We start from the raw sequence: 20,924 nt of genomic DNA, 5'->3' as shown, positions 1-20,924 counted from the left end.
GAGACATTTTTCCTTTGGTAAGTGAAGGTTTTCCCTGCATTTCACTTATGGGTAAGGATCTCTCATGAATACCTGGTGGTAGATGAATTCCATGTTTTACAATCACGGGCATTCTATTTGCAGTCATTGTAACAACAGTGCTACCATCAAATTCAGTTCCAGGTTTCAAAGATCTGCTTAACTTCGTGACAAGGTGGAACATATTACCATCCTAGTCTCGAACTATAAATAGGTAGGATTCTTTGAAATTTCTCAGAGCACTCTTTCCATACTACTTTGCTATCAGAGTATTTCCTCATGGGTCTCTCTCCTTTCATTTGTCCTCAATGCTGCAGTGAACCACCTCTGGGTCTATATTTCTAATTATACCACTTTTCTTCCTTCCAATATTATGGCAGCTAACTATTACACGTTCTAAATCTTAACTCTGGGCTTTAGAAGCAATTGTGTCTGCTTCGAACACACAGCCTTCCTTGACTACACTGAGCATTTAACTGGCAATTTAAAAAGGTCATTTTGTGACATTTCTGGCATTTCCCTAAGAAGAGCAAGTAGCCCCTTGAGGGAGGAGACTTCTCTAGGTTTCTCTATAAATCCCTGCCATACAGCTTTACTCTGACAGATGCAGTTACTAAACATTTGATTTGATTTTGCATACACCTATGGTACAAGTAAACGTTCCTAATTCCTTCCTCAACAAATGCCATAAACAGGTAATTTTCAACACTAATGTATTAAAAATATTTGTAGTCTATTATCAGGTGTGATATTTCTTTTTATATTATATATCAAATTATAGAGCCTTAATCTTGAATTCTTAAATATTTTCTGTGAACAATAAATGAACTCACTATATATGGCCATATATGGAGAATCCTGCAGTCATAGCATTTCAGTGGTTAGAATACACCTTAGTGTTTCTCAACCATACTTTCTATTCATGTTACTATTCCTGAAAATAATTATTTCCAAATGCAGTGGAAAAGAATTTACTTATGGCAAGGTGATGGGCTGAATTTTTTTTCCCCCAAATTCATGTTGAAGCCCAACTCCCAAGATCTCTGAATTTAACTGTATTTGGATATAGAACCTTTAAACAAGTAAGTAAAATAAGACAGGGCGGGCCCTAATCCGATCTGACTGTTTTCCTTGAGAAGAAGCCATTTGGACACAAAGACATATTGGGGTGCACATGCACACAGAGAAATAAACATGTGAGAACCATGAGAAGGTAAGCCTAAAAGAGAGCCCTCAGAAGAAACTAAACCTGCTGACACCTTCATCTTGGACTTCCAGCCTCCAGAACTATGAGAAAATAAGCTTTTGTTGTTTAAGCAATCCAGTCTGTTGTGGCAGTCCTATAAAACTAATATAAGCCACCCGCACATCACTAATGCAGCCAAATTCATAAAGAATCATGCAGTTGGGTTCTAAAACACATCTTGACAGGTCTTAAAAGATGACAAGGTGAGAAGTCCAAATTTTTTCTAAAACTTCCAAAAAAAGGCAAAAAATGGAATCTTAACAACTATAATTTATTGAGCATGAATGTTGTATCTGGCCTAGTGCCAAGTGCCCCAAACGTAATCTCACTTAATTCTCACAAAAATTCCAGGAGAAATGTAGTAGTATAATCATCCCTATTTTCAGATGAGGAAACTGACTATTGGAGATGTTACATGATTTAATTAAGGGCACAATATTCCCCTCTCCTTTTATTTCTTTTTAGTTAACATGTTGATTTTTCAAGAAATTTTTTTGATTGGGGAAAGGGCCTATTTGGTGATGGACTGTCCTGGGAGTGAATCTCTATTTAGCTGTTTCTTCCTATATGATCTTAGGAAAGTCTCTTAATTTCTTAGACTTAGTTGCTTCATTTGTAAAATGGAGATAATGACACTTACCTCATAGGATCAACTAAGTGAGATTATGAATATATCTCAGCTACTAGAATGCCCAGCTTATAGCAGAGTTACAATTAAGTGGTAACTAAACACACACACACACACACACACACACACACACACACACACACACAGAGAGAGAGACAGAGAGACAGAGAGACATCTCTCTTCTTCCTGGCCAATATCATACCCAGATAGTCACGTAAAGTATTTCAAATGGTGAACTAGAAAGGAAGGAACCATTTGCCACTATGTGGTGAGGTCCAAGTCACATTTAAGTCTAACAGTCTTTCCTCTGGGGTCACTATATATTGCTTACATGTTACAGCTCTTACAACTTTATCAAGAAAAGAATTTTCTAAAGGATGAATGCCACATTTTTCAATAAAGATTAATTCTGAATTGGCAATATCACTTCCTGTATGCAGTTTTGCCAAAAAAACAAAACAAAAACAAAACACACACACACACATACACACACACACACAAACCCTCACTACACACACACACACACACACACACAAACCCTCACTAAGTATTCAAGCCTATCAGTGAGATAAATTTTCTCAGGTCAAATTACCAAGGGGACTAAGTTTCAGATTATATGCCTTTTTAAACAAACAAGTAAAAAAATGCATAGTATCATTTGTAATCTCAGTAACAGTGGCAAACAACATTTAGAAGTTGGGTGTGTTTTTTTAACAGATGAGAAGCGGATACTGGTATGTCTGTTATAGAAAGGAAATGATTCATGCATAATGGGGGATGAAAGATTTCATTTAGTTACAATACTTTCATTGTACTCAAAAGACAAGGAAGTCATGGGTTAACCTATAGAACACCTTTGTAACCTGTATTTGACCTGCAGCTATGCCTTGACGGCTATTTTTCTTGATTAGTGGAGGAATTTTCCATGTTCATAAAGTGATCTTTCAAAAATATTACTGGATAATATCTATTATTTTATACTCATTCCCATATTCCATTCTAGAGTTGTTATCAGTTAAGTTAAAATTGTTAACTTATCACCTTGCAATTACCACCTATTCAAATAACTGGATTAAGCAGAAAATCAATTAACTGATCTACTTAGTACACACTAATTGACTGATCACCCACTAAGTACATATGGCTGTAATCGGTGCTGGGAGATACTAAGAAATACATACATATAAAATATAAATTATATTTTAAAGTATATAATTATAATGTATGTAATATATATAATGTAATAGTCATATGATATACATATAATATGTATTTATACATTAATAATAGGAGACAAGGAGACAAGATATACAGATGCAGAATCACTGAGTAGAAGTTTACCTCATTTTACCAGTGGGAGACAGAAGTCGCGGTCATCATTTCATCTTAATAGAATGTTAGGAGGTGGTTTGATTAACTTTCTTTTACAGAGGAGAAGTAAAGTAACATCTAAGGAAACACAGATGAGTATGTGGCTAAGCTGATCTGTCTGACTTCAATGAACAGCAATACAGAAGAAGTGTTTTAGAAAGACTAATTTGGCAGGGGTTTACTGAGTCAGTAAGAGGGGATGGAAACCAAGCCAAGGAGGTCAACTGGGAAGTCACTGTACAAGTAAGACGACAAGGGCCTCAACTAGGTGGGACAAGGAAATGGCTAGAGATGCAAAGACATTTAGAAGAAGATGATCAGAACTTGATGGAAGTCTGAACATGATTTGAAAGGAGAAGCATGATTTTAAGTTTGTATTATATTATTAGTAAAGACTGGCAGAATGAGATAGATGGAGGTGGTGGGGAGAGGAGATTAGAAGGTAATTGACTTAGTTTTAAATATTTTCCTTTTATAATAAAATTATATAAAACATTTCACTGAAATTTGGGAATGAATAATCTGCAAAAAAGGTAGTTAGGCATACCTAACTGTATATACCCAAGAGCATTAACATGCAGGTTCACATAAAAACTTGTACATGAATGTTCATAGCAGCATTATTCATAATAGCCAAAAAGTGGCAACAATCCAAATGTCCATCAACTGATAAATGGATAAACAGAATGTGGTATGGACTTATAAAGGAATATCAGTGAGTCATAAAAAGAATGAAGTACTGAGACAACATGGGGGACCCTTGAAACCATTATGCTCAGTAAAAGCAGCCAGTCACAAACGACCACACATAATATGATTCCATTTATATAGACAATGTAAATTTATAGGATCAGAAAGTAGACTGGTTGTTGCCTGGGACTAGGGGATTTGAGGGAACTGACTGTAAGCAGACTGAAGGTCTATTCCCCTGAAAATTTCCTGTGTTGAAATCTTAATCCCTAAGGTGATGGCATTAGGAACTGGGGGCCTTTGGGAGGTAATTATGTCAAGAGAGGGATTAGTGCCCTTATAACAGAGACCCTGGAAGGCTCCCTTGTCCCTTTTGTCATATGAAGACACAGCAAGATGATGATCATCAATGAATGAGGAAATGAACCCTCTCCAGATACTGGCTCTGATCTTGGACTTCCCAGCCTCCAGAACTATGAGGAATAACTTTTTGTTGTTTATAAGCCAATCCAGTTCATGGTATTTTGTTAGCAACCCAAGCTGACCAAGACAGATTGCTAATGGGTATGGTGTTTCTTTCTGGGGAGATAAAAATGTTCTAAAATTGATTGTGGTGATAGTGGCACAACTCTGTGAATACGCTAAACTGAAAAAAAAAACACTGAATTGTACTATTTATATTGGTGAATTGCGTGGTTTTATCAACTATATTTTGATAGATCTGTTAAAAAAGGTGGTTAAGAAATTATATTTCCAAGCAAACATTACAGATTCAGGAGGAGGGTAAAAAAACTGCTAAGAATTTGGAACCCATCCACACACACACAAAAATAAATAAAAAAAAAACTGCTAGGAAAACTGTTAGGTCTACATATATGAAAGGCTTAAGCACATGGTATTAAAGTACAGTGACAAACATTTTACCATATATTCAATCAAGTACTTGTCTGGAGACATGTGCTCCACAAGTTTTGATAATCTATTGTTATGATCTGAATCTTTCCAAACACCTGATTTATCAGATTGGGGTTAAATAATAAACCAAAAATGTCTATGCATGCATGCCAAAAAAAAAAAACCAGGCACTGGTATGAAACTATTATCTTATGCTTCACTTTGGATGGTGAGATGATTGAATGATTTATTTTCTGCATTTTTCTACTTTTCTTTTTTTTATTTTTGTGAGATGGAGTCTCGCTCTGTCGCCCGGGTTGGAGTGCAGTGGCCGGATCTCAGCTCACTGCAAGCTCCGTCTCCCGGGTTTACGCCATTCTCCTGCCTCAGCCTCCCGAGTAGCTGGGACTACAGGCGCCCGCCACCTCGCCCGGCTAGTTTTTTGTATTTTTTTAGTAGAGACGGGGTTTCACCGTATTAGCCAGGATGGTCTTGATCTCCTGACCTCGTGATCCGCCCGTCTCGGCCTCCCAGAGTGCTGGGATTACAGGCTTGAGCCACCGCACCCGGCCTCTACTTTTCTATACTGCATTTTATGAGTGTTAATTAGTTTTAAAATCAGAAGGAAAAAACCCGACAACATTGCCTCTTGCCACACACTGAATGTATATGATCTGTTCATCTCACCTCTTCATTCCCTACTTTAATACTAATGCACTCTATTATACTTGTTTACCTGTTGGTCTCTACACACAAACTGGAAGTTCTCTGAGGACAGGGCCAACCCTTACTTGATTCTGTATTCAGAGTACTTAATTTACTGCCCAGTTTGGCTATAATTGGAACTCAATTAATACATGCTGAGTGGTTATTGCTCCTCTCTGCAAGAAGGATTTCTGTCCCTTCTTTCCTTCAACTTCAGCTCCTCCTGTCTCAAAATTCACTTCCTTGGTTCATCTCTGGGTAACTCAAGTGCAAGCAGGTGTATCTGCAGAGATACGTATATATGATTAGATGTATACACACCAAGAGCCAACTCCAAATCCAATTTATATTGTTGTATCTGTTTATGCTTTAATCTGTCTGTGGCACCAGACAATATCTGCCTGCAAATAATGTGTATTTAAAAACTGGGGCTGGCTGACAATTATTCTCCTATATCCAAAACCTTGCGAAAACCTTCACAGAAGCAGCAAGAGGCAAGCAGGATAGGAACTTTGCCCTCCAGTGCTTGCTTCAGCCAGGTATGCAGGCTAGGGATGGTCTCCTTGGAAGACAAAGAAAGAGAAGTGTTGAAAAAAAGTGTAGCAAAGGCAAAACAGTATAGCATTAAGGAGGGTGGGGAGGGGAAAGACGCACTTGAAGAAGTAAAACTGGTCCAGAAAGGGAGAAGAGCTGGTAGGAAACAGCACAGAAAAAAACAATTTAAAGCCCAAGTAATGAGAAGGAAAGACTGTGGCAGAAAGAAGAATCTGAGACGAAGTTCCGTCACAGAGACTGAGACTGATAGGAAAAAACCTCTGCCAGGCAAGGGAGGTGCCACTTAGAGGAAAGACTTGTGTCTCTAACACAAGTTAGAGTGTGTGCTGGCATCACTGTCCATAGGAGGGACTATGAGTCTGGTAATTTCCTTAAAAATAAATAGCTGAATTAATTTTTCCTTGTTACCAGATGTGAATAATTTATTTATCCACAGAGGGCTCATATTTACTAGACTATGAGTAACTTCCTCTAGAGAGAGAGGGAGAGAAAGAAAGAGAGGGAGAGCAGAGAGACAAACCCTACCATTTTTCAACTCAAAATTGAGGATCAAAATTAAACTAGAACTCACCAAACTACTTCAGATTTCTGAAACATTACAAAACTCATAAATTAATATATTTACTGAGTCAATTTTACATATGACTAAAATAAGACTAAGTGGTCATTGAGATGAAAAAGTCATCTCTAATCACTGACAAAAATTGAATGAGTATCTCCCATTTGCAAGAAATAATTATTTCTCTTAAATATTCAAAGAATTTCATTTCTATTTTCCCCATGTCATCTCTTCCTGCCTTAGTCTGCTCAGGCTGCAATAACAGAGTACTGCAATCTGGGTGGCTTAAACAACAGAAATTAATTTTCTTGTGGGTCTGGACGGTGGAAAGCCTGAGATCAGGGTGCCAGCATGGTAACTCAACAATTTAGGCTTCTGGTAAGATCCCTCTTCCTGGCTTGTACCTGCTTTCTTGCTATGTACTCATGTGGCTAGAGAGAGGGCACGCTCTTCGGTGTCTCTTCTTATAATGGCACTAATCCAATCATGGGAGTCCCATCCTCATGACCTCATTTAACCCTAATAATCTCCCAGAAGCCCCATCTCCAAATAGCATCACAATGGGGGTTAGGGCTTCAACGTAAGAATTTTGGAAGGGACACAAACATTCAGTCAGTAACACATCCTTCCTCCTATTACTGAATACAATATACCTTCCATAATTTTAAAATTAAAAAGCTGGGCTGGCACATCCTTGCCCACTATAGCAGCAATGAATGTGGTTTGTCTTTCTGTGACTAGGATCCAACTCTTCATTTTATATGCTTTTGGATATTTTTTCTTGCCAAATTACATGATTTATTTATTTATTTATTTCCCTTCCAAAGCCTCCCTTATCTCTTGCTCTCCAATCACACTGTTCAGGGGGATTGTTAAGGCTGGGAAAGAAACGATGATATATTTAGCACTTTCTAAGGGCTGGGTTCCTAAAACATTATTGCATTTTAATTCTCAATCTAACTGTGAAGTTAGGCGACTAGCAAGTACTGAATAACTTTGCAACTGAAAGAAAGTTTTAGGAAGAGGAAAATAAATCTGAGTCAAACTTAGGAAGCTACAATTTGCAAGGATAAAGACTTTATATTAGTGTTATTAACAAATTGGAGGCAAGTCAAGGATATGGTGCCCCCATGGAATCACCCCTGTCCCCCTGGGCTTCTTTAATAGTCAGATATCGCAGGTTCAACACTCCGGGGAATACTGTCTTCTGTCTCTTCATATAACCACAGAGCTTGGATAACCCTCCTGCTCCCTTGTGGAAATTCTAGCTATAATACTCACTATACTTTAAATTGGGCTTAGCATTGAAACACTTTAATGACAACATGCTGGGAGGTCATTTGGAGCAAAGGTGATGGTGTGGTGTGGAGACAGAATAGAAGATTAGAGACGATCAGGGACACCTGGCAACATTAGTGCCATTGATTAATTAGTGAGACTTTGATTATTAACTGGGCTCAGGGCTTATCAATTGCCTTCATTCTGCAGCAGAACTCTGAACTACAGATATCACTCAACCAAATTAGAACCTCACCATACCCCGTAATAAACTTATTCTGTCTCACAACTCCTAGTCTTGCTTTATACTGTGCCTTCCTGGGAAAGAAGGCAAAGCTTTACCAGGGAATTCGTTCATGAGTGGGAACCTTAGCACTGTTGTTCTTCAATACCTGGTCATTTGGGTAGGAGAGGGCCCAGGAATAGGGTAACCAACGAGCCCAGTTTGCCCAAGATTGTCCCAGTTTCAGTACTGAAAATGCTGTGTCCTGGGAAACCTCTCTGTCCCAGGCAAACCGGGATGGTTGGTCACCCAATCCAGGAGACTCAGAACAAGAGGCTGTAGAAGACAGAATTTTAAAAAAAAATTAAGTTCTTTGTTATTTCAGTGGGGCAGGCTGTTAAAAAAAATCAAATAAGCATACCTCAAAACAATCAGAATGAAAGTGGTCCAGACAGACAGGTTTTATTCTATTTTTTCCTAACAACTCGCTGCTACTGTGTAATAAGGGACTAGACCGGGGGCAGTCCCCTCTTCATACCACAATTCAAGATGTTATTTCTCTCTCTCAGTAAATGACCTTGTAAAACTGTACGCATCTTGCCTCTTTGGCAGGGAAAGAGCATTGCCTATGGTTAGGTCCACAGTGTTAAATTAATAGTCTGCAGGAAGTGCTGGATCTAAGGAGGCAACCACAACTAGGGGGTCACTGGCGGGGAGCTACCTACACATATAGGATGACAAGGAGATTTCATCCAATTTGGTTGGTAGTGATAGGCTGTAAGCTGGGTTGAGAATGATTCTCAAGTGCTATGTAGGTGTAACAAGAGAGAGTGCTACATTAATCAGTAACACACACCTCTGAAAACGAACTAGCTAAGTGAATCAAGTTTTCTCTCATGATAGGCTGACTTCAAAACAATATTGACACAAGGAATAAAAATTAGAAAATACAAAAGTAAGTCTGTCTAATAGAGACATTTCAACAGCACATACTACATACATTATGGTAACCAAAATGTGGCTCTCAAAACCACTTCTTACTTTTAACCTCTGAATCCACTGGTTTTGTCTTCAACACAACATTTTTTTGCCAAAGGCAGTCTTATGGGCTCTGTTGTGGGTGCATCTTTGAATATATAATTATCGTCACCTCTATGCTCACACACCTTTCTCTTGCAAAAACTCTAATATTGACATCAGCCGGATGTCAACAAAATGACATTTTTCTGAGGCTGAAGGTTTTCACATTGCCTTTGGGGGAAAATAATCACTAGACATTTTTCTGAAATGGAAGTGTCTGTTGGCTGAAGTGGCTTCTTTAAAAAAAAGAAGGTTTGCTCAAAATGGAACCAAAAGTATCAGTCATAGAGCATTACAAATGATCTAAAAATATTCTCAAATTGGATTCAATCATTGGTTAAAAATAGTCCAAACACTGAAAGACTGATTTTCTCATTTTTTCCTTAAAAAATTATAATGTGCTCAACATATAAATAAGGGCTCTGGCCCTTGAATGTCAGTGATGTTGTCTACCAGTGTCTAGTATTGAGAGTTTAGTGTGATGATTAATCAACAAAAGCTAGCATTTATTTTATCAGAATAAAATTTTACTGGCCCAACAGCAAGTTTAACTTTTTCAAAAAGCTTATTTACTGAATTTATATGCTGAATGATACATCATGGGTACTGTCAAAAATAGCAAATGATTGCATGCCTGCATTAAAACATCTCATATACACCATATATATCTACTATGTAGCCACAAAAATTCAAAATAAAAAATTTAAAAAGTAACAGATTATTTTGATTATAAAATACATATACATTGTAGAAAATTTGGAAAATAGAGTAAATAGATGAAAATAAAATACACAGCATCGCTTCCATTCTTTTCTCTTTTTATATACAAATGGATATGATGGTATCTCTAAAGATTTTTTTTTTCCAAACAAGCTAAGATGGCACCATATCCCAGGACAGGATCTGAGTCTTGACTATAGTCCTTAGTTTTGAACAAGTATAGGGTGACAAGAAAGTGCATAACAAAGCTATGACTGAATAAAACTCAAACCTTGGTGAAGACAAGAATCAAGGACACATTAAAAAAACTATGGGTACACACACATTTTTCACCTACCTCTTAGTTTATATCTTATGACAGGGAGCAGGAGTAATCTTTTCTTTTTCCTTTATGAATGGTAAAGACAACTGGTATCCTGTCTGAATATAATATGCCTATCCAGCACACTTTGGGTAGAATCCAATGATGTGTGATAACTCAACAATTTGGTACAGGAAACAGAGCCCACAACATTCCTCAGAAATTTCACAGGCAATCTAGACAGAACAGACCTATTTGAATAGGGATTTTTTGTTCAGTAATATTTGAAGGATGCAATTTTTCACGGTGGATACATTGGGTTTGTGACAGATGCAAATTCAGATATGAATAAAACACAATTAAATGATTCAGACTCTGGAGCTGTGCTTCCACAGACCTGATTTCTGCATGGGCCAAACAAAGGAAAGTTGGTGTTTGACAACTGTGGATGACTCATCAGAGGAAGTTCTTACCATGTGGATGTGCTTGTTGAAATAAAACTGGTTAACAAAGCTAGCCTTTTTTTTTCTCCCTCTGTGGGCCAGCGAGGGTTTCATTTTAGGAAATGGAAGTGTCAATGTGGACAAACTGTTCTGAAGTATTTATAGCATCATGTAATGTGTTAGTTTCCTTAAACTGCCTTTGGACAAAGAATATGTGAATGGAAAATAAGATCTGAATTTCTAATACTGTCTGTGTCATCTGAACTATATTATGAGTATAAAATGATTTAGCACTGTGATATGTACAGACTGTGATAGGAATGTAGTGTAGCTACAGTGGGGTGTGCTAGTGGCTTCCCAATTAATTTTAAGAGCTCTTTTATTCATTAAGGATATTACACCTTTGTCATATTCATTCATTTTCTCCAAGACTATCATGTGCTTTTTAACTTGGCAGTGTTTTTATTTTCTGATGAACAAAAGTTTTCAGTTTTTATATAATCAAATATATTAGTATTTTTGTTTGTGACTTGTTAATGCTTTGAAAATATATCTCCATTCCAGGGTCACAAATACTTCTCACAGTTTCTTTATTCTTTTATGGTTTCACTTTTAATATTTAACTCTTTAAGCCATCTGTCATTTGTTCTGTGGTAAGGAATAGTGATAATCTAATCAGGTTACCATTTTTCCCCCATGAAATTGACCAATTACCCTATTCTCATTTGTTGCATATGCCGTTCTGTCCTCCCGGATTTGTGATTTATGATAAGTTGCATCACTTCCTAAATTAGGGTTTCAAGTCTCATTCTCTATTCTGTTCCATTAACCTCTGTCACTTCTGCTGGTACCACATTATTTTTATTATTGTAATTGTATAATGTATTTTAGTGCTTGGTAGCAGGAGTTTCTCTTCATAACTTTTTTTTTTTGTAACAAAAAATTCTTGGCTATTTTCACCAGTTTAACTTTTCCAAATGCATTTCAGGAAATTCCACTGGAATTCTGACTGGAGTTGCATAAACCTATGAATTAATTTGGAAAGATTTTATATCCTTACAACCATTCAATCCTCTTGTTCAGGAAAATGGAATATTTAGTATCTTTCTAATAATCAAATATTCTCTATATCTAGGTAAGTCATTTTTATGTCTATCAATCAAGTTTTATAGTTTTCTTGATACAAGTTCCACACATTGATTTACATCCATCTACATTTCTGGTTTTTATACTGGGAATGAGATGGAGCTGCTGCTAACTCTGGAGAAACTTACTGCTGATCTTTTACCTTTGGACATGATCCTGACTATTCTCCTGAGTGAGGGATTGTCTTAGATTTGAAAAGTGCAGGAAGCAAAGGACAAGAGGGACATGTGGGGGGATGTAGTAGAGTCTGTTTTATATTCATAGTGAGAAGACTCTGAACCTCCCAGGAGGGCTCTAAAGGTTAAAAAACATGCAACCAAAAGCACCGAAGATTAGTAAAAAGAAATAATGTGCAGTAAGTGCTCAGAGGGATGACTCATTGCATTGGATCATCCTTGGGAAACCACCTACTAAGCAGAATTTAGCAGCTGAAGCGTTATTTTTGGTGCACAGTTTATTGCTACTTCCTCTTGGGAAAAAAAGATTAATCCTAGCTCCCTAAAACACTTAAGAATGGTCATCCTGGCAAACCAGCGTGTCAGGTAACAATGCTGTTTCTAGATCAGGGCAGTGTTGGGTCCCCTGTAGAGATTTCTTTAGAACAAGAGAGAAGCACTTTACCACATGTTATGGAAAGGAGTATAGACCAGGAGACAGAAGATCCAGCGCTTAATGCTGGCTCTGTAACTGATTAACAAATAAATCCCAGAGTGCAGGCAGGCCACTTAATCTCTGCTCATCTGTAAAAAAAACAGATATCACAGCTTCTGTCGTACTTCATATCACGGATGAAAATAACACAAAACAATAAACCATGTGAATAAAGCAGTTAGAACTGCTGAGAAATAAAATTAACCTGCTCAGTAAAAGTAAGGTTACCAATCAAGAACAAATAGAACAAATTCTTACTCGTTCCAAAGTTATTTATTTTCGCTTAATACTGTATTACCTTCTCCTTTTTCTCTGCCCTGTGGTTTCTTTTCCTTGTTTCATTATGACTAAATATGCAAGGAAAATTCAGTGCTGTTATTTTGGTCCTATCTTCGGACCAAATCTCTAGATTTAATTTACCCATGATACCCTTCTGTGCTATTTACAAAGATCACCAAGAAAACTTTAAATATGATGAAGTTAGGAAAATGACAAATAAGGGGATAAATGCGTTTCCTTATTTAGGTGAGGACTATGGCTGAGGAGATTCTGTAACTTAGACATAGTCAGGGACATGATAAGAGCAGGAACTGTAATCAGTTTTGCTAATGATGATTTCTAAACAATACTATTTTATCAAGTATTTAAATGCAATCTATCACAGCACATTTAAAAAAGTTGTAGCAAATATTTTTCGATTTGTTACTATTTTTTGAGACACGGTCTCATTCTGTTGCCCAGGCTGGGGTGCAGTGAAGTGATCTCAGCTTGCTGAAGCCTCCACCTTCCAGGCTCCATCATTCACCCACCTCAGCCTCCTGAGTAGCTGGGACCACAGGGGTGTGCCACCACACCTGGCTAATGTTTGTTTTGTAGAGATAGGGTTTTGCCATGTTGCCCAGGCTGGTTTCGAACTCCTGAGCTCAAGTGATCCACTGCCTTAGCCTCGCAAAGTGCTGGGATTACAGGTGTTCACCACTGCGCCCAGTTAACACAAATATTAAGGTCAACTTCCGGTTTCAGGACAAACTATTTAGCTTATTTATGAAGCAAATGAACTTACAAGAATGAGAAGGCTGAGGGGATATGATTATATATAAGATCCATTTGCATTATACATTCTCTAGAGAGGTACAACTGTCATATTTTTGATTTTACAACTATAAGAGAAAAATATCACTGGCAAAAGTTTTATGTCACCCATAAGAAATGAAACAGCATTTGATAAAAAACAGCATGTACGGGAAGAAATAATTACATTTTGGTAAACATATATGTTAAAAAAGATAAAATATCTATGAAATGTGCTTTTTTGCCCCCTGAGATGGAATGCCCAGGCTGGAGTGCAGCGGCACAATCTTGGCTCACTGCAACTTCTGCCTCCCGGGTTCAAGCGATTCTCCTGCCTCAGCCTCCCAAGCAGCTGGGATTACAGGTATGCGCCACCATGCCGACTAATTTTTGTATTTTTAGTAGAGACAGGGTTTTGCCATGTTAGCCAGGCTGGTCTCGAACTCCTGACCGCAGGTGATCTGCCCACCTCGGTCTCAAAGTGCTGGGATTACAGGTGTGTGAGCCACTGAGCCTAGCCCGATTGCTTGTGTTTTCCTAAATGAAAACTTCACAAATTTTGCTAGTGTATTACTCTTTAATATGAAAGCACAATAAAAGTTGTTAAAAATACAGCCATATGTTGCTACACTTATGGTTTTAGAAAGAGATGCATATGTAGACATAAAAAAAAAAGCTTCAGGAGGTATTTCTTCTATAATGTACTTAAGACTATGTGGCCACAGAGGGCTGTCAGGTTTTATAGACCTACGGGTTAAACAGCAACTGACTGTTTTACTCAAAAACTCCTTCTGAATTTAGAAAACAATTTAGTCATGTCTACTTCCAATATAAAGGATAATTACTGACCATTTAGACTTCATGATCATCACTGGTAGTCTTGGCATTATAACTGAGGGACACAATTTCCTTGAAAATGAAATTTAGGTTCTTTTAAACTATAAAATAACTTCTGACCACTTTTGGCTAGATTAAAATCCTGAAGGAATTTTAAGGAAATATGTAAGAGACTTTCACCTGAAGATCATTATTTTTAAGAAATTAAGTAGATAAAAACCAGTGTGACCTAAAAATGTTGAGTAAATAACTTTTCTTCAACATCAACAGCTAATAATAATAATAAAGGCAATTTACTGAACACTTATTATGGGAAAGGGGCTGCTTTGCTTTGTTTTACATATGTTGTCTCATTTACTCCTAATAACACTCTGCTAGGTAAATATCATTATCCTCATTTCAAAGGGAGAAACTGAGATTTAGGTTAAGTAAAGATCAAATATCAAATTAAAAAACTCTTAACATCTACTATGCAATAACAGCCAACGACAAGGCCAATGGTATACATACAAGGTGATTACCATGTTTTGGGGAAGCAGAAAAAAGAGAATGTTGAGATAAATTTCAAAATTTGATCACTTGCTGAAGGCATTAAAAAAAAATGAAAGTTTGTACTGTGTTCATTTATCTCATCTAATTAAGTACAGCCCTTTAAAGCTTATAAAGCATTATGAGTAAAAGTATTTAACATATTACAAATAACATGTTGGTATATTTTGTTAATAGATATTGTCTGCATTGCTCATAAAATGCACCTTCAGATGGTATAATTTTAGCTCATAACTAATGTATACTTTGGATTACTGTGGTTTTGCGTGCTAAAAAGTTTAAAAGACATTTTCATTTTCTTTATATGGAAATTCATAAATTTGCCAAAAGATATAAAAAACAAACTTTTAGTCTATCTTTGGCATTATTTTTACGAACATCAGTATATTTTTAAAATAAATGATGTATTTCAAAAGATGAACCTTGGAAGTAGGAAGGCGTCGATACCAGGGAGGAGGCTGCAGGCTGAGCATGGAGCAGAGTGACTCTGCCACACCAATCCCACGTTCCACAACTGAACAATGTTTTACTGTCTCATGTCTTACTGACCCACTCATTTGAGGCTGAACTTTTTTGGTACCTTTACCCGCTCGTTTGGGAATTCTGCCAATGCCCAGATAGAAGGATGCTTCAGAGCAAATTGGGGTCTGCCTCATTGAGTCTTGCTTTGTGCCTGCTCTGACAGGCAGCAGGACAACACACCCTATGTTGACCCTCCAGACTGGGCAGGAACCTCAGTCCAGCTCTGCCATTGACCGGCTGTGACCCTCGTGGGCAACACTAACTCTGAGACTCAGAGTCTCTTTAGTTTATTCCAGAGTGGGTTCCTTGAATGCCTTGAAGGAACATCACTTACCTACTAAATTATAATAAAAATGTCCACAAATAAAATATGTCTTCTTCATTAGCGCTTGAAGATGTCTTTTGACCCCCCAGAGTTAAACAAACATTGGATGCCAATGATATACTGAAAATTACTAACTTTTGCTTTTCAAGGAGAACCACCATATCTCATCAAATCTAATATGTCACCAATTGACTGCAATTCACATTTTGATTTTAGAAATAAATGCGAAAAAAATGTAGATCTCAGAAACACTGCAATGTGGTAGAATAGTTGGCAAAATAGCAATTTTCTTGTTGAGGGGTGATGAAATGCTTCAGCTACACTGTATTGAGATTCTCCTGATGTTACCCTGGGACTTACACTGCCTGCTTCTTTATGAATCCACTTAATATTTCATTCAATGAATACAGATTTACTGAAAATACTTTCTCAAAATATTAAAGAAAAATCTTGGAGTTTTGGTGAACACATGTAGAAAGCCGCTTCCTTAAAGTTCTTGAAATAAAAAAAGTACACATGAGATAGATTCTTTGCTAAGCACTTCTCAGTTACAATGAGTTATTTCCTGATAACCAATGAACAATAGCGACATTATTAAACATTTGTTCTGCAAAAGGCAGTAAAAAGGACTATGGGGTAAACTCTTTGGATGTAACTTGGTGACCAGATCCTTAGGTTCTTTTGCATATTAGTGGTCTGAGGAGCATGTTAGGAGACTGACAAAAATAGTCTCAATTAAACGCTATTCTCTTCCTTCAAGAAAAGCTTTCTTGCTCAGCAGTATTACTGGACAGCATGGCTTTGGTGCTTAAAGCCTTCCTGTTCTCACTGGAAAATTGGAGTCAGTGTCTTAGGCACCACCATGCTGAGGCACCCTCACGCCTAATGATCACATCAGACTGTGCAGGCTTCAACCACTTTAAACAATTTCCTTTGTCTCCCCTTCCTTTCCTGTAAATTTTTTTGTTTGGTTGTTATGAGTAGTGACAGTTTCTGGTTTCTTTCGTTTACCAACGGTTTCCTTTACCACAGCCTCTATTCCTCCTGCTGGAAGCCTGGCACCATTGGAAGCTGGAAGAAAAACCACAACTGAATAGCCTGGCACTTACTTTAACAGTCATTTCCAACCACAGATTAATACTGTTACTGGATTTGACTAACGGCTCTCAATCAGCCCAACTGTCATCGCTTGAGAACATGCTAGTCAGTGAAAGTTAAAAAGGAAACTATAAGCAAATCCAAATTATGGTATAATTTTTCTGACTGCTTATCTTTTGAATCCAAAGGTATCTATCTCTCTAAATCTTCTTCTGGGTTCTCCTTAATAATATGTTTAATGTATAGATCAGGAGATAATACACCACCTGGCTGCAACTAGGGGGAGGTTGAAGTCAGGAGGTAAGGGTTGCCACAGGTCCTGGCTAGCCTATGGAACGTATATTTTCCTGCACCTTGCTCTGCCCACCTTTGGAAACAGCACTGGAAACAGCTGGTGTTAAGCGTGCTAAGCAGTCAGCATCAAAGTGCAAATGGAAGGGGGCCCTCATGGAGGTTCTGTGTTGATAACAGTGATGTTCAATGCTAGCCTATCACAAACAGGAACCAGGTTTTTCTCTTTATCATTTACTTTGACATAGTAGACTTCAGGTCCAGCGCAGTTGATAGGATTTTTCAATAGGTACAAAAGAAGGATTGTATAGCACATGATATGGTATATGACTAGCTTAATGAAAATAAGAGTCTATCCCAACTTGGAGCTTCCCGTATCAACAAAAACTCCATTTTCTATGACTGAAGGCTTTGAAAACTTACTAATCCCAGCTTTTGGTCCTGACAGAATCTAACCTACAGATACAGAGAAGAGAATGTGGATGACTACTACTTCCTGACTGATGACTTCTGGGTCTTACTCTGGGTATTTCACACACATTTAATCCCAATCTTCCGCCTTAAAAATGTATTGAATGACATTCATTTAATACACCCCTGGAGAGAAAATAAAATAGAAAAATATTTCTGGAGGGCAATTTTGCTCCATGTATCAAAGGGCTCAGGGTTTTGAATATGCTTTGTATCACTATTCCACTTCTGGGAATTAGTCCTAAAGGAGTAATAATGAGAATGAAGAAAACTTTACTTATACGAATGTGCATCACAGCTTTCCTTAAAGTCACGCAAATTTCATTCACTCAACCAATATTTACTACACGCCTACTATATGCCCAGGGAATATTTAAATACAAATAAATAAGATCCAGATATATTTTCATATAAGAAAAGCAGATTACAAAAAAGGGTGATCTAATTTTATAAGAAAATTAAAATGTTATAATGCATAGGAAAAACAGTTGAAAGATAATTATGAAACCATTAGTAACGGTCATCTCTTGATCACTGGTTTATGGTTTATTTTTCTTTCCTCTTAGTTTTATTTTAAAGTAAGTATCTTGTAAAGAGCCACCTGACACTATGTAAATCTCCTGATCAAATTTCCACTCAGTAGTTTTAGCATCATCCACTGATGATTTTCTAACTCCATCATTCACTCTGTTATTATTGGTTGTCAGTCTACTGTAAGACAAAGCTCCCCTTTATCTCACTTTATTTATATCAGCATGGACTCATGGATTTTAATTTTATTCAAGAGATTATAATCCTTTACTATAATTATATATTTTGATACCCAAATTGTCTCATATTTGTCCGGTGGCTCCTTCAAGCTAAATTCTGTGCCTTTTTGGTGTGTTCCCATATATATATATTTTTTGAGACGGAGTCTTGCTCTGCCGCCCAGGCTGGAGTGCAGTGGCACGATCTCAGCTCACTGCAAGCTCCACCTCCTGGGTCCATGCCATTCTCCTGCCTCAGCCTCCCGAGCAGCTGGGACTACAGGCGCCCGCCACCTCGCCCGGCTAATTTTTTGTATTTTTAGTAGAGACGGGGTTTCACCGTGTTAGCCAGGATGGTCTTGATCTCCTGATCTCGTGATCCACCCGCCTCGGCCTCCCAAAGTGCTGGGATTACAGGCTTGAGCCACCGCGCCCGGCCCCTGTTCCCATATTTTTTGAGCATCTTCTTACTTTCTGGTATAGCAAGATACTATAGACTTATACTCTTTAGTCGTATTTTAAAAGCTCTACAACAACCACGTATACTTTTGTTAAACTTACATAAGATGCATACATTATACAGATTTTTATAAGATTTTTTTTTTTTAAAGTCCAGATTGCTGATCCTACATGGTTCAGGAATATTAAAACAAATGGGCCTTTTGAGTTCCACCTGAGATGGGAGAGGATAGCACCTGTCTTACAAACCAGTATGAAAGGAAATTATGTCTAGTGAGATCATTAAATGCATAAGTCATTGCTCTTTACTTGATTAAAACCAGAAAGCCAGCCCCACAGCCTTAGATAAGAAAGGCAACAGTTAAAGTACATTCTGTTCGATTAATGTCTCACAGTCAAATGTCTCTGTCTCGCCCCTTAGCAAACTGCATAGAAGAATGGTGAGACACCATTATTTTCATCTGAGTGATTGAGTTTCTTCCTGCTGACTGTTTGGAGTTCCCCTATGAGCTGGCATAAGGTACTTCTTCCTGTGGCTCAGAGTAAGACTCTGAGAGCCTTGGGGACTGCCCTCTGGATTACATGAGGAACTATGGAAAACAAGGGAAGACCAAGTAGGAGCCCCCAACTCCTCCTTGTGGAGCAGTCAGCTGACCCCATGCCTTGACCCCAGAGCCCTGCCTAGTTTCTTTAATCTTACTAGATGGGTTTCCTTAAACTCACTTGCATGCTCAGCCTTTTGCCAGACTCTAGGACCAGCTCTGGCCTTTGTGGTGACTGTGGTGGGATACAGGGGGAGAGACATAAGGAGCACTACAATGATTAGTCATCACTTCACTATTGAGTCATTCGGCCATGCCGCCCAGCCTGCTGTGACCTCAGTTCATGCTGTGTACCCCAGGCTCGAGGCTCTGTCTAGAATTCCAGTACTCCAGGTCCTGGGCCTTTTTTGACTCTGAATTATTCTAATGTCTTCTGTTCCCTCCGACAAGAAGCCATCCTTTATCCTGTTCTGGAAAAATGATACACCAAGGTAATTTAACATCATGAACAGGAAGTTCAGTGGCTAAGTTTCACTGAACATGTACAATGCAAAAGACAAAAGTGCTTTATACACACTGTTTAACCTCAGATCAATGCTATGTGGGGGATATATATTAATATCCTCATTTTACAATTGAGGAAACTGAGATTGAGGGATGGTTAATAATAACTCATCATCACTGAGCTAAGAAGAGATAGAGACAACTAGATGCTCCAAAGTTGGCTCTCATGTCCACTTCACTACATTGCATCATTTGGCTATGACCATGGAACTGCTAGTGGACTTGAGACTCAGGCTGAAAAAAGCAGTGTTTTTTTTTGTTTTTGTTTTTGAGACAGGGTCTACCTCTGTCACCCAAGCTGGAATGCAGTTGTGTGATCACAGCTCAATGCAGCCTTGACCTCCTGGGCTCAGGTGATCCTCTCACTTCAGCCTCCAAGGTAGCTGGGACTATAGGTACGCACCAACACACCTGACTAATTTTTTGTAGAGACAGGGTTTGGTCATGTTGCCCAGGCCAGTCTCGAACTCCAGGACTCAAGTGGTCTGCTTGCCTTGGCCTCCCAAAGTGTTGGGATTACAGGCTTAAGCCACCACGCCTGGCCAAATCCCAGGTTTTTAAAAATACAAATGAACAAATAGGAATAACACTGGTAAGCCTGATGTTGAGACCAAGTAGTATTCTTCAGTTGGTTCTAAGAAAAGAAAGAGGTGATCCCAAGGAGCCTGTAAGTCCGTGAAGAACTTGGAACGGGTTTGCCATTATAGCACGCTTCAGCAGCTCATTCACTCATTCAGCACATTTGGAGTCTGTGATGTGCTTATCACTATGCTGAGTGTAGGGAACACAAAAATAAGACTGACAGGGTCCCTGCCCTTGTGAGGCTTACAGTTTAGGGAGAAAGAAAATCATTAAGTGTTAAGTGTTATGAAGAAAATAAGATACGCTGGTGGAGAAGAATAGAAAAAGCCTCTTTAAGGAGGTGACATTTAACCTAA

The 20,924-nt window shown here is 38.1% G+C and overlaps 1 protein-coding gene across 5 annotated transcripts in view; it reads right to left on the bottom strand.

Moving 5' to 3' along the window:
• The window catches only part of CDK6 (cyclin dependent kinase 6), a 238,151-nt gene that overhangs the window by 18,773 nt on the left and 198,454 nt on the right, over positions 1-20,924 (bottom strand). The window lies entirely within an intron of this gene.

Source organism: Macaca fascicularis, chromosome 3 (assembly GCF_037993035.2).
Source record: "Macaca fascicularis isolate 582-1 chromosome 3, T2T-MFA8v1.1".
In the NCBI taxonomy this organism is placed as follows: domain Eukaryota; kingdom Metazoa; phylum Chordata; class Mammalia; order Primates; family Cercopithecidae; genus Macaca; species Macaca fascicularis.
The sequence above is the reverse complement of the archived record's forward strand: the minus strand, read 5'-3'. Positions and strand labels throughout refer to the sequence as shown.